This window comes from Elephantulus edwardii, unplaced genomic scaffold (genome assembly GCF_000299155.1).
Source record: "Elephantulus edwardii isolate Elephantulus edwardi_28Jun2011 unplaced genomic scaffold, EleEdw1.0 scaffold00178, whole genome shotgun sequence".
NCBI lineage: Eukaryota > Metazoa > Chordata > Mammalia > Macroscelidea > Macroscelididae > Elephantulus > Elephantulus edwardii.
This window is the reverse complement of record NW_006399928.1, coordinates 5,565,457-5,580,537: the sequence shown is the minus strand read 5'-3', so window position 1 is coordinate 5,580,537 and position 15,081 is coordinate 5,565,457. Positions and strand designations below refer to the sequence as shown.

Here is a 15,081-nt window from a genome sequence, read left to right as displayed (position 1 = left end):
TGTAGTGAGTTAATTAAGGGTTCATTATGGAAAAATGACCATGAAAGAGCAGTGTGGCACAAACTATTTTTTGGAGCTAGCACACTGATAGCCACATATCAAGGGCAGTCTTCCAGATGTAACCAGAAGAATAGAAGGGTACATGAACAACAACAACAAAAAGGAAAACCTTGAAGAAGAGGAGAAAGAAGAAAAATTTTTTCAAGGTGAGAAAATCAAGGCTACAGAGTTCTGAAGGCAGTAACATTACAGTGTCCTTTACTAATGTTGTTAACTGCTACTGGGTCAGCTACAACTCACAGCAAACCTATAAACAATAGATCTGAACCTTACCCTATTTTGCACCATCTTCACAATCTCTGTGCTCAAGCCAATTGTTGCAGTCACTGTGTAAATCAATTTTGTTGAGGGTCATCCTCTCTTTTATTGACCCTCTACCTTTCCCAGCATAACATCTTTTTCAATCAACTGGCCTCTCCTGACAACATGCTCAAAGTGAAACCAAGTTTTATCACCTTTGCTTCTAAGGAGCATTCTAGGTGCACTTCCTTTGAAACAGATTTCTGCTTCTTTTGGCAGTCCATTGGATAGTCAGTACCCTTCTCCAACAACACAGTTCAAAGACATCTATTCTTCTTCTTTCTTCCTTGTTCGTTGCCCAACTTTCATATGCATACTGTTATGTTGTTGTTGATTGCCATCAAGTCAACCACGACTCATAACGACCCTATGAACAAAAGACTTGAAACCTTTTGATAACTGTAGTTTCTCAGAGTTCATGGAGTTTCCAGATGCATGCTGTTTAGGAAGTGGATGCCACTCCTGCTTCCATATGTATCCGAGGCAATAGAAAACACAATGGTTTGCACCCAATGTATCTTACTCTTTAAACTGACATTCTTACTATTTAGCACTTTGAAGAGGTCCTTGAGAGAATATATCCCCAATGCAATATATCTTTTGATTTCTACCATGAATAATAAAATAACAGCTTCAATCTTTTCTCTATTATAATGATGCCTGTTGATCTGTTGGTAAGGATTTTTATATTCTTGATGCTGAGATGTAATACACATGAAGGCTATAGTCTTTGATCTTCAGCAAATGTTAAAAAAACCTCTTCACTTTCTGCAAGCAAGATTATGCCATCTGTCATAATACAGTTTTTTACTAATACCCTTCCTCCAATCTTAATACCACATTCTTCTTCATATAGTACTTCTCAAATTATGTGCTCAGCATACAGATTGAGTAAGTATGGAGAAAGAATTTAGCCTTGATGCACATCTTTCCTGATTTTAAACTCTGCAGTATTCCCTTGTTCTTTTTGGACAACTGTCTCTTAGCCTATGTATAGATTTCACATAAGCACAATTTAGTGTTCTGGGATTACCATTATTCTTAATGTATGTAATCTATAATTTGTTTAGATCAATACAGTCAAATGTCTTAGCACATTCAATAAAAAACAAACCAAGACCTATCTTATATCAGCAATGATACTTGTCACTCCACAACCTCTTCTGAATCCAACTGGAATTTCTGAAATTCCAAGTCTATGGTACATAGACCATTTTTAAAATAAGCTTCAGCAATATTTTACTACCATGTTATATTAATAATAGTATTAAATAATTTCCATATCTTGTTGTATCACCATTTAAAAAAAAAAGAACAAAGATAAATTTCTTCCAGTTGGCAAGTAGCTGTCTTCCTTTTTTTTTTTGGGGGGGGGGACATAGAATAGTGAGTATGTCCAGGCCTGCATCTGTTTGTTGAAACACATTAGTATTCTAGAAATTCCTGGTGCTTTATTTTTTGCCAATAACTTCAGTGTAACTTTAAATTCTTCCTTCATTACCATTGGTTCTTGATCATAAGCTACTTCCTGAAATGTTTTAGTGTTGATCAATTCTTTCTGAACAGTGACTGTATATATTTTTTATTAGTTTATTTATTTTTCATTTCAATGAACATCTACAGACTGTATTTTTTTTTACATCTTCTTTTGTCAAGATTTTTCACACAAAATCCTTCAGTACTGTATTCAAGGCTTGAATTTGTTCTTCAGTTCATTCAGATTTAGGAATGCAGAGCATGTTCTTCCATTTCAGTTTTATCACTCGAACTCTTTGCACATTTTTTTATAGTGCTTTGCCTTGTCTTCTCGAGGTACCCTTTGAAATTTTCTATTCAACTTTTATACATCAGCAGTTTCCTTTCTTGTTTTGGCTTCTTTTCTTTGCAGTGCAAGTTTCAGAGTCTCTTTTGAAGCTAGTTTTAGTTATTTTCTCCCCTGTCTTTGTAACTACTTTCAGTTTCTTCATGAATATTGTCTTTGGTACAACTTCATGAATATTGTCTTTGGTACAACTTCTCTGGTCTTTAGTCATTCGTGCTCAAGTCATCAAATTTATTCCTGAAATAGCTTTTAAATTCAGTTGGAATTGATTAAAGGTCATATTTTGGTTCTTTTGGACTTGTAATTTTCTTCACTTTCAGTTTGAACTTGAGAGTAGTTGATGCAGCCCCTGCCTTGATATTGACTGCTGATATTGAGCTTCTCCAATATCTTTTTCCACATATATAATCTACTTGATTCCTGTATAGTTCATTAGGTGCCATCCATGTGTATAGTCACTGTTTATGCTTTTCAAAAAATATTTTAAATAAATATATCATTGTACAAAATTCTATCATGCGATCCCTAGCCCTATTTCTGTCACCAAAGCCATGTTTTCCAACTATCAATACTTCTTTATGTCCAACTAATACTAATGTTCTTGTTGTTGTTGTTATGTGCCATTGAGTCGCTTGTGACTCATAGCGACCCTATGTACAACAGCCCTAAACTCCACTCTGTCCTGTGCCAATCGCACCATCTCTGACACTCCCATCCCAATTATCCCAGTCACTGAATCAATCCACCTCATAGAGGGCCTTCCTCTCCTGCGCTGTCCCTCCACCCTCCTAAGCATGATGTCCCTCTCCAAGGACCGGTCTCTCCTCACAACATGTCCAAAAGTATGTTAGACGGAGCCTCAGAATCCTTGCCTCCAAGGAGCCACCCGGTTTAACCCTTTCCAGGACAAATCTGTTTGTTTTCCTAGCAGTCCATGGTATTCTCAATACTCTTCTCCAGCACCACAGCTCAAAGGCAACAATTCTCCTTCTATGCTCCTTGGTCATTGTCCAACTCTCTGATGCATAACAAGTGATTGTGAAGACCATAGCCTGTATCAGACGCACCTTAGTCTCCAGAGAGACACCATTGCTCTTCGGTACTTTGGAGAGGTCCCTAACAGCAGACTTTCCCATGGCAATGCGCCTTTTAATTTCCTGGCTGCTGGTGCCAAGACTGTTGACTGTGGAGCCAAGCAAACTAAAGCTGTGTACAATCTCAATCTCTTCACCATCCATCCTGATGCTGCCAATTGGTCCAGTGGTGAGAATCTTTGTCTTCTTGACATTGAGCCTCAATCCATATTGTAGGCTGCAGTCCTTGACACTCTGCAGCAGGCGCTTCAGGTCCTCTTCAGTTTCAGCAAGCAGGGTTGTGTCATCTGCATAACGCAGGTTGTTGATAAATTGTCCACCAATCTTGACCCCACATTTCTCGTCATAGAGCCCAGCCTCCTGGATAATCTGTTCTGCATATAGGTTGAAAAGGTATGGAGATAGGATGCATTCCTGGCGTACGCCCTTCCCAATTTTGAACCATGCAGTGTTCCCTTGCTCTGTTCTGACGACTGCCTCCTGGTCCAAATATAAGTTTCGCATTAGAACGATCGAGTGTTCTGGGATTCCCATTCTTCTCAGAGTCAGCCATAGTTTGTTATGATCCACACAGTCAAATGCCTCTGCATAGTCAATGAAACACAGATAAACATTCCTCTGGTATTCCCTGCTTTCAGCCAAGATCCATCTAACATCAGCTACAATATCTCTAGTACCACGACCCCTTCTGAAACCAGCCTGGACTTCTGGTAGTTCTCTGTTGATATGCTGCTCCAGTCGTTTTTGGATAATCTTCAGTAAAATCTTGCTTGCATGTGAAATCAGTGAGATTGTTCTGTAGTTTCCACATTCTGTTGGTTCACCTTTCTTTGGGATAGGAACAATATAGATCTCTTCCAGTCAGTTGGCCAAGTGGTTGTTCTCCAGATTTCTTGGCACAACTTGGTGAGCATGTCCAGGGCAGCATGTTAACTGAAATATGTCAATTGGTATGCCATCTATTCCTGGAGCCTTATTTTTTGCCATTTCCTTCAAAGCAGCCTGAACTTCTTCTTTCATCACCATAGGCTCTTGCTCATATGTTGTTTCATTAAATTCTTCTGTGTCTTCCAATTCCTTTCAATACAGTGACTCAGTATATTCCTTCCATCTTCTTTTAATACTTCCTGGATCATTTAACATTCTGCCAAAAGCATCCTTTTTAATAGCAACTCCAGGTTTGAATTTGTTCTTCAGTTCCTTGAGCTTAAGATATGCTGAGCGAGTTCGGCTCTTTTGATTTTCTGATTCCAAGTCCTTGCACATTTCATTGTAATATTAATAGTTTTAGAATTTTATTTTCTCTTATCTACGGTTAGCATTAAATGTTGGGTGCAGTTTTGTACAGTACCTAAACTATGTAGTATCTAAGAGACTAAACATCTGATGATTTGAGAAATTTTTCAGGAATAGAATATGTACAAATTTAAGTTTCATACTGGTAGATTTTTTTTAGAGACTTAACTTGCTAAGAATAAGTAACAACTTGAGCTAATATAAAGAAATCACTTATCACTCATTTGTTGTTGTGTGCTGTCTGGTTGACTGCAACTTGTAGAGACCCTATCAAAAATTGATCTGAATCTAGTCCTATCGTATGCCTTCCAATTTTCTCTAACATATGTGAGTCCATTGTTACGGTCACTATGTCAGTTTATCTTGTTGAAGGGCTTCCTTTCTTTTGCTGACCCTTCATCTTACCAAGTATGTTGGCTTTCTCCAAGGACTGACCCCTCCCAACTATATTCCTAGAGTATATGAGATGAAGTTTTGTAATCCTTGCTTCCAAAAAGCACTTACTTACACTTGTCCAAATGTAGGATTGAAAGATAAGGGTAATACTTGAACTTGGAACATGTCAACAGTCAAACACTAACAAATGAATTTAAGCAATTAAATTCCCCATTGCTATTGTTAGAACCAACAACAAGCTTGAAATGTAGTAATCACCTTCAGCATTTTCCTCTGTCTCTATTACATAGAGTTAATCACCAGAGTTTTCCAGTCTTAATTCTAAGTCTCTGTGTTCTGTTTCTTAAATTAAGTTCAAGGCTTTGATTCTTCACCTGATTATTGCTATCACTTCCTAACAAGTCTTCCTGTTTCCATCTTGTGCTCAAATCTATACTTTACAGAGGAAGAAGAGTGGTTTTTTTTTCACTTTGTATGATAAGAATATTCCAAATTTATTAAAATAGAAGGAATTGTATAATGAAATTCCAAGGAACACACCACTGAGACTAGCAATTGTTAACATATGTCTCTGGTGGCCTAGTGGTAAGAATCTGCACTGCAGTCAGAAGGCATATGGTTCGATTCCTCTAGCTGCTCCATAGGAGAAGGATAAGCAATCTCTTCCTGTGTAATTACTGCCTCTGAAAACCCACTGGAGGGTCAGCTATGGGTCGGTTCTAACTCAATGGTACACCACAACAACAATAATGTTATTTCACGGCACTCTAATGACATGGCCTGTATAGTTTCTTTGGAAGCCCAAATCCACCAGCAAATGCTCAGGAAAAAGATCAGCAATCTCTTCCCGTGTGATTGACAGCCAACTAAAAATCAATAGAGAATCAGTAATGAATCTATTCTGATTCGATGTTACTGACTCGATGGCAGCAAGAGAGTTAATCTTATTTCATCTATATCCTCACCATTCCTTCCCAGAGATTATTTTGAAGGAAGTCTCAGACAATGTAATTATTGTTTTTCTTTCTAAACTACATCTAAAAGATAAGAAGCTTCTGAAAATACAAAAATGGGTTTGCTGACTCCAGACAAGATGGACTTCTCCCTATTTCTGTTCTGCTAAATACAGCAAAAAACTCTAAACTTTGCAAAACAAGCATAACAAAAGTCTAAAAATTAACAATGCTAAAAATGTTCTCTAATGTCAAACCATCTTTGGAAGCTTAGTATGAATCTCACTTGAACATGAAAAATGACTGATAGGGTGTTATATTCAATTGGTTAAGATATGACGGCAAATGTTTGCATCTCTGTTCATGAGGGTATTGGTTTGTTTTTAGTGGTTTCTTTGACTTTTCATCAGGATTATGCTTGCTTGATAGAAAGAACTGAAGAGTTTTCCACATTCTGAAAGAATCTTAGTAAAATTGGTATGACCTCTCTTCTGAACATTTGAAAGAATTGCCTCATTAATTACAACATTTTTTGTTGGGACTGTTTTTATAATCTATATAATTTCTTCTTTTGTAATGAAGCTGTTTATTTTTTTAAGTGTAATAAAAATTTTATTAAAATTTGAAGAAAAGTGCAAATAAATTGGTTTTTCATTCATCATTCATCCATACTTATTTTTCCCTAATTTTCTCCACCACTCTTAATATTTGAGCATCACAGTGTTGATTATCCATTCTTTTCCTTCTCTACCTGTCACTGTCCTTCCTATTTTTATAAGTGATCTTAAACAGTATTTGTCCTTTTACAATTGACTTATTTCATTCAGCATAACATCCTCCAAACTCATGCATATTTTGTAGTGTTTCACGAGTTCTTAATTGTTTTTCAATGCTATGTAATACTCCAATATGTGAATGTATCAGTTTCTTTATCAGTTCATTTGTTGGTGGGCATTTGAACTTCTTCCATCTCTTTGCTATTGTGAACAAAGCTGAAATAAACATGGTTCTCTATACATCTGGTTATAGCACAGCTCAGAGTTCTTTAAGGTATATTCCCAGTAGTAGAATGGCTAGATCAAGTGGTATTTCTGTTTCTAGCAATTTGAGAATATATCAGTCTGTCTTCCATAGCGGCTGTACACTTTAAAATCCCATTAGGAGGCTCTCTGCTCCTCATCGATCCAGATTGCCCTCTCTTCTTGTGCAGCCTCATCTGCATCCCTGAGACACGATGGTGAAGGTCTGAATAAACGGATTTGGCCGCACTGGGTGCCTGGTCACCAGGGCTGCTTTTCACTCTGGCAAGGTGGATGTTGTCGCCATCAATGATCTCTTCCTTGACCTCAACTCCATGGTCTATATGTTCCAATATGATTCCACCCATGGCAAGTTCAACGGCACTCTCAAGGCTGAGAAGGGGAAGCTGGTCATCAATGGGAAAGTTATAACTATGTTCCAGGAGCGAGATCCTGCCAACATCAAGTGGAGTGATTCTGGTACTGAGTATGTTGTGGAGTACACTGGTGTCTTCACAACCTTGGAGAAGGCTGGGGCTCGCTTGAAGGGTGGTGCCAAACGGATAATCACCTCTGCTCCTTCTGCCGATGCCCTCATGTTTTTGATGGGCATGAACCATGAAAAGTATGACAACTCTCTCAAGATTGTCAGCAATGCCACCTGCACCACCAACTGCTTGGCTCCCCTGGCCAAATCATCCATGACAACTTCAGCTTTATAGAGGGACTCATGACCACAGTCCATGCCATCACTGCCACCCAGAAGACTGTGGATGGCCCCTCTGGAAAGCTGTGGCGTGCTGGCCGTGGAGCTGCCCAGAACATCATCCCTGCATCTACTGGCACTGCCAAGCTGTGGGCAAGGTCATCCCTGAATTGAATGGGAAACTTACTAGCATGGCTTTCCGTGTCTCCACCTGCAATGTGTCAGTTGTGGACCTAACCTGCCATCTAAAGAAAGCTGCCAAATATGATGACATCAAGAAAGTAGTAAAGCGGGCATCAAAAGGGCCCCTCAAGAGCATCCTGGGATACAATGAAGACCAGGTTGTCTCCTGTGACTTTAATAGTGACACCCACTCTTCCACCTTTGATCCTGGGGCTGGCATTGCTCTGAACGACCACTTTGTCAAACTCATTTCCTGGTATGACAATGAATTTGGCTACAGCAACCGGGTGGTCGACCTGATGGTTCACATGGCCTCCAAAGAATAAGAGCCCCTTTAGACTACCAGCCCCAGCAATAGCACTAGAAGAGAGAGAGAGAGAGAGACCCACAGCTACTGGGGAGTCCTTGCCCCAAGTTGATCTTCCCACACACTGAGAATCTCACATCCTCAATACAAGTTTCCATCAAATCCCCCTGAGAAAGGGGAAGGGCTTGGAGAGCCCATCTTGTCATGTACTATCAATAAAGTACACTGTACTCAGCCAAAAAAAAATCCCATTAGGAGTATATGAGATTTCTAATATCTCCAAATCTTTGCTGGTATTTGTTATTTGCTATTCTGTTTCACTTTGCCACTGTTGCTGAGGTGAGATGATACCTCATTGTTGTTTTGATTTACATGCTAGTGATCTTGAGTATTTCCTTTTTTGTAAACAGAATTTTTAATACATCTAAGAAAATAGAATGCAAGAAGGATTAGAACATACATTAGATGTTTACACAAAGGAGGTTTCATTTTTGCAAAGACATTTTCCCTATTTCCCTATCTTTTCTTTCCTTCTTATACCAAGAAACAGTAATTACTACTGTGACGGATAAGCTGTGCTATTGTGTTGGGCAGTAATAAGGTCTTTGTGTTTCAAGTTGTTATTTCTTTAACAGACAACACTCTTCATTACCTTGCACAGCCTCACAGCAAAATGACAATCCATTTTGGATTGAGGAACCCAAAGAGGTGAAAGCAAATAGCAGCCAAATCTGAATGAACGCCAGTGGCCCAGAGATAGGATGTACTGATTTAGTGACAGTGTCTACTGACAAAAGCCTTCTATTTATTCATATTAAAATGGCAATAATAATAATAATAATGTTACTTCAATGAAAAAGGAACTCAGGAAGCAGGTCATTAAAGAATGAACTAAATACATTTTAAATATGAATACTATGGATTTCCTGATTAGTACCAGGTAAATTTTTAAACTATACTGAATTCTGATTTCAGAGAAAAAGGTCAGAGACAATTGTAATGGTGATTCATGTTATCAAGTCCATTTTTTTAAAGTTACCTAATTAATATAATTTTTATTGACTTTAAAATCAGACTGGCTAATTTTAAAAAAGAAGCATTGGGGGGGCAGTCGAGTTGGATTCAACTGGCACAGGAGGAGATGGTCCCTCCATCTCCAGCTGGGCATTTGGTGGACTTAAACCATGCACCTCTGGGACTGCAACACAGCTCCCTGCCACTAGGCCACCAGAGCTCCCTTTTAACATTTTTTTAAATTATTATTTATTTTCATTCATTGTTGCACTTTTGTCCCCATCCACCCCTGCCTCCCCCAATTCACTCTTATCTTTGAAAAGTAAAAGAAAAAAATATTTCATTGTTATACAATCCCTCCCCCCAAGTCGACTCCACTATGCAGCCTTCATTCTGGACTCGTCATGACAATAATACCTAATCATATATTACTTTTAAACAGTTTTCTCCCTCATCTGTTTCAATGCAGTATACATTATTTATCCTATCTTTCTCAATCTCCTCTCAACACCGATGTCAGTCCTGTTTTACAACAGTGACACTGTGCAGTATTTGTTCTTTTGTAACTGAGCTATTTCACTCAACATAATGTCCTCCAAGGTCACCCATTCTGAATAATATTGCACGAGTTCCTTATTTTTCAATGCAGCATAGTATTCCATTGTGTGAATATACCACAGCTTCTCTATCCATTCATTTGTTGATGGGCACTTAGGTTGTTTCCAACTCCTTGCTATTGTGAACAAAGCCACGATGAACATGGGTGTGTATATATCTGCTTAGGTGGCAGTTATGGTCTCTTTGGGGTATATTCCCAGTAGTGGAATTGCTGGATAAAATGGTATCTCTATTTGCAATTTTTTGAGAAACCGCCACACCGCTTTCCACAGGGGTTGCACCATTTTACACTTCCACCAGCAGGGAATAAGGGTTCCAGTTTCTCCACAACCTCGCCAGCATTTGTTGCTTGCCCTTCTGTCAAATTTTGCTGTTCTGACTGGGGTGAGATGATATCTCATAGTTGTCTTGATTTTCACTTCACTTAGAGCTAGGGATTTTGAACACTTGTTCATGTGCTTGTTGGCCATCTAAATGTCTTCTTTGGTGAAGTGTCTGTTCATATCCTGTGCCCATTTTTCTATTGGATTATTTACCTTTATCTTGTTGTGGGGCTCAAGTATTTTATAAATTTTAGATATAAGTCCCTTATCTGACATGTCTTTACCAAGCACTGTTTCCCAGTCTGTGGCTTCCCTTTTTACCCTGTTGGAGAAGTTTTTGGATGTGCTTAGGGATTTGATTCTTAGAAGGTCCCATTCATCTATTTTATCTTCTCCTGGTTGTAGCTTTTTCAGGATACTTGGAAGACTGTTTATGTTGTGGATTTGGACTTCAAGAGTTCTTCCAAGCTTTTCTTTAATGAAGTTTATAGTCCTTGGTTTTAGTCCTAGGTCCATGATCCACCTAGAGTTGGGTTTTGTATATGGAGTGAGGTGGGGATCTTGTTTAATGCTTCTGCAGATAGTTTTCCAATTTTGCCAACACCATTTGTTAAAAAGACTGTCATTTCCCCACTTAACTGATTTTATCTCCTTGTCAAAAATCAGTTGACCATAAATAGATGGGCTGATTTCCGGGTTCTCAATTCTATTCCATTGATCTATGTGTCTGTCATTGTACCAGTACCATGCTGCCTTAATTACCACGGCAGTGTAGTAGGATTTGAAATCAGGGAGTGAGATGCCTCCTACCTGTTTTATACTTTTAAGGAGTGCTTTGCTTATTCAGTGCTTCTTTCTATTCCAAATGAAACTGGAGATTGCCTGTTCCGTCTTGTTGAAGAATGAGATTGGTAAAACAGTGCAATCCTCTGGAAAAATAACTTTCAGTCTTTCTTTTTATCTGAGATTTCTGTTGATCCTTTAGTTGGTAATCCATTAACGTCTGCACCTTTACAGTATTCTTTGGCTTTACTTTGATCACTGAGTTGCTGTAGACTTTTATTGAGGCCACATGTGACTAACAAAAGGAACTACCAGAAGCTATTAGTATATCTCCAGGAATTTTTTGCATACCACAGCAGACCTGGAATAATGATGCATGGGAACAATGGAGCAGCTTTCTTAATACATAATCTCTAATGTGCTTAAGTTCATTGTTGCAGCCACTGTATCAATCCATCTCACTGAGGGTCTTCCTCTTTTTCATGGACTCTTTTCCTATCATTAAGTCCTTCTCATGGACTGATTTTGTTCTGTTAACATGCTCAAAGTGACCAGATACATGACAATATCTTACACAGTTGGAGTAATATTCTCCAGGATACTTCAAACCAGTGTCCAAAATGGAGCTGTTTTACTAATAGCCAAGATTCATGAGTCCAGGAACCAAGCGTGTGGAAATAGTAGAAACAGTGCTAATCACTATTACTCCTAGTGGTCCACTTGGATCATTTTCCTTTAAGTCCCTGAAACCCTGTCTAGTTCTTGAAGCCTTAGTTCATAAGAGAAGAGTATTTCCATCTAGAGACATAAGACTGGGTCTACTGAAGTTAAGAACGCCATTTGGGGCAGATGGACCTCCAGGGCAGACAGACCACCAGGAAAGACAGAGTTTGAGTGAGAGAAATCAGAAGCAACAATTGGCACATGCCACGAAGCTGCCTGCTGATGCTGAGTGTGCGCCTGGGAGCTGTCTGCTGATGCTGGCTGTGCACCAGAGAACTGCTTCCTGTCCCCATGCGTGTGCTGGGGAGCTGGCAGCTGATGCTGGGGAGCTGCCTGCTGACACCACTCATACTCTGGAGATTTACCTCTTGACATCGGACACACACTGGAGAGCTGCTTCCTCACTCCAGATACCTTCTTCCAGACTCCTCGCGTGCACCAGGGAGCTACTTGCTGTCTCCTTATGTGCACTGGGGAGATGCTTGCTGATGCCATGTGTGTACCAGAGAGTGCTTGCTGATGCTTAACATGGGCTGGGGATCTGCCTGTTGATGCAGGGCATGCACTGGAGAGTGGCCTGTTCATGCCAATCATGCACCAGGGAGCTGTCTGCTGATGCCAGGCACATGCTACGGAGATGCTTGCTGATGCCAGGCTCATTACATGGAGCTGCTTTCTGATACCTAACACATGCTGGGGAGCTGCCTGATGATGCCAGGCAAGCACCAGATAGCTGCTTCCTGATGCCAGGCATTTGTCAGGGAGCTGCCTGTTGACGCCAGGCACATTCTAGGGAGGTGCTGATGCACATGCTGGGGTTTGACATGCAGGGGTGAGCAGGAAAGCTGGAATCTCAGTGTGAGCTTGGAACTCCAGACCTGTCATAGCTGGCCCATGCCTGGAACTCCAGTCCTGACACTGCTGGCCCATGCCCAAAACACAGTTCCTAATGCCCACTGGGAAAGATGTTGGAACTTGGGTGAGGTACCTTGTGGGAGGCCACTGTTGTTTGGCAGGATCACATGGGATCCCTTAAGCTCAAACAGAAGGTAGTGAGACAGTTGGAGCTTGTTCTTAAAGGGAAAACCAAGGCTTCCTGGCTTTCCAATCAGGTCACTATGCTCTGCCTTGCATCTACTCATGTCCAGTCCACCAACAACCTTTAACCCAGAGCACCTTGGGCTACCCTAGCTGTGGCAGTTGTCTGATAGAGGAGGCTTCATCCACAGGCCTTTTCTCTACTGAACTCAGGCAGGGTAGCTGCCCCAACCATTTCTGGAGTGGTGATTTCAGATCAAGAACCTCAGACATGAAAAACTCCACCAGAGCAATGTCATGTAGGAAGCAGGCTACTCCACTCCCTACACAAGCCCAAAGAAAAATATCACCCCCAAAAATGTGACAGAGTATCAATGGATTTCCTGAAGCCAGAAAGTCTGATGAAACTTTCTGACACAGAAATTGAAGGAACACTGATTGAATATTTTCACTGGGTGATAAAAATAACTTGAAGAATTACAGGACACTGCAAGCAAAAACCAGAAGGAGCTTAGAAAAAACTATCTTAAAAAATGCAGATAAAACAAATGAGGTATTAGAGGCTCTGGAAAAACAAGAAACCACAATAAAAATAGGAGAACCAATGTTTCAGCTGTTATAAACATGATGGAGGGTCACATGAACAGAGTTGAAGAGATGGAACACAGAACCAGTGAGATAGAAGACAGAATTGTCACCACTGATCTTCTAGAACAAAAAGTAGAATCAAAAAGGAAGGGAAAAAATGAAAACCTAAAAATAATGTGAGACAAAATCAAGAGAAATAACATGCATGCAATAGGAATCCCAGAACAGGAAGAAGCAAGTAAAGGCACAAAAAAAGTTGTGGAAGAATTACTAGAAGAAAATTTCCCAGGCATAATAAAGAATGAGAATATTTATTCACAAGGCTGAGAAAACACCATATAGAATAGACCCCAAAAGAAAAACACCAAGGTATATCATAGTTAAATTTGCCAAAACCGAGGATAAGGAGAGAATTATAAAAGAAGATAGGGAGAAACAAAGAGTAACCTATAAAGGAGGGCAAATAAGATGAAATGACAATTTCTCAGCAGAAACCATGTGCACAAGAAGACAATGGAGTGACATATATTGAACACTCAGAGAACACAACTGTCAGCCAAGAACACTGTCCATAGAAAAATTGTCCATCAAATATGAAAGATAGATCAAGATATTCCCAGAAAAACAGAACCTGAGTTCATAAAAATAAGACCAGCATCACAAGAAACACTGAAGGATATCCTTCCTACAGAGCTGCCACAGAAAGCAGGATGGAGCAAAGTAACTAGCAACAATACCAAAAAGAACTCAACAAAATGATAGCAATAAAACCTTGCCTTTCAATGATGACACTGAATGTAAATGGTTTAAATGCACCATTGAAGAGAAAAAGAGTAGCAGATTGGATAAAACCCCAAAATCTATCAATATGCTTATGTATAAGAGACACATCTGGAAAATGAAGATAAAGAAAGACTAAAAATAAGAGTGGGGAAAAAAACATACTAAGCAAATGGCAACCAGAAAAAACGCAGGAGTAGTGATATTAATTTCCAATAAAATAGATTTCTATGAAAAAAACAATCATAAAGGACAAGGAAGGTCACTACATAATGAAGAAGGGTCAATAGAACAAGAAGATATAATAAATATCTATGCACTAAATGAAAGACCTGCAAAATAAATAAAACAAACATTAACAGAACTGAAAAAAGAAATAGACAACAGAACTATAGTAGTTGGAGACTTCAAAAAACCACTCTCAAGAAAAGATAGAACTATCAGAAAGGAACTCAACAAAGATGCTGAAAAATTAAACCACACAATAAACCAACTCAACCTCATAAATATTTATAGATTATTGCACCCCCAAAAAGCACAGTATACCTTCTTATCCAATGTGCATGAAATATTCTCCAGAACAGGTCACATCTTAGGTCACAAGGCAAGTATCAATAAATTTTTTAAAAATAGAAATAATACAAAGCATGTTCTCAGACCACAATGTTACAAAAGTAGAAATTAATAACAGGAGAAAAAATCATACATTTGGAAGCTGAACAACAGAAATACAAAATGAAAAGAAAAGCTTTCTTGAAACAAATGACAAAGGAAACACCACTTAGCAAAACCTCCAGGAAACAGCCAAAGCAGTAGAGGTCAATTTATAACAATAAGCAAACATATCAAAAGGCAGTAAAAAATGACCATTGACTCTCAAACCCAACATCTCCAACAAATTGAAAAAGAACACCAAGAAACCCCAACTCTAAGAAAACTGAAATTTTCTCTAAGAAAACTGAAATTATAAAAATTAGAGCGAGAAGAAATTGAAAAGGCAATACAACAACTTCCAACCAAGAAAAGCCCTGGACCAGATGGTTTTACAAGTGAATTTTACAAAACATTTAAAGAAGAA

The 15,081-nt window shown here is 39.1% G+C and overlaps 1 protein-coding gene and 1 pseudogene across 4 annotated transcripts in view; one reads left to right on the top strand and one right to left on the bottom strand.

Moving 5' to 3' along the window:
- Window positions 1–15,081, top strand: part of PHKA1 (phosphorylase kinase, alpha 1 (muscle)) — a 742,463-nt gene that overhangs the window by 555,678 nt on the left and 171,704 nt on the right. The gene's annotated exons all lie outside the window — the stretch shown is intronic.
- On the bottom strand, window positions 11,036–12,092 carry LOC102859618 (annotated as a pseudogene).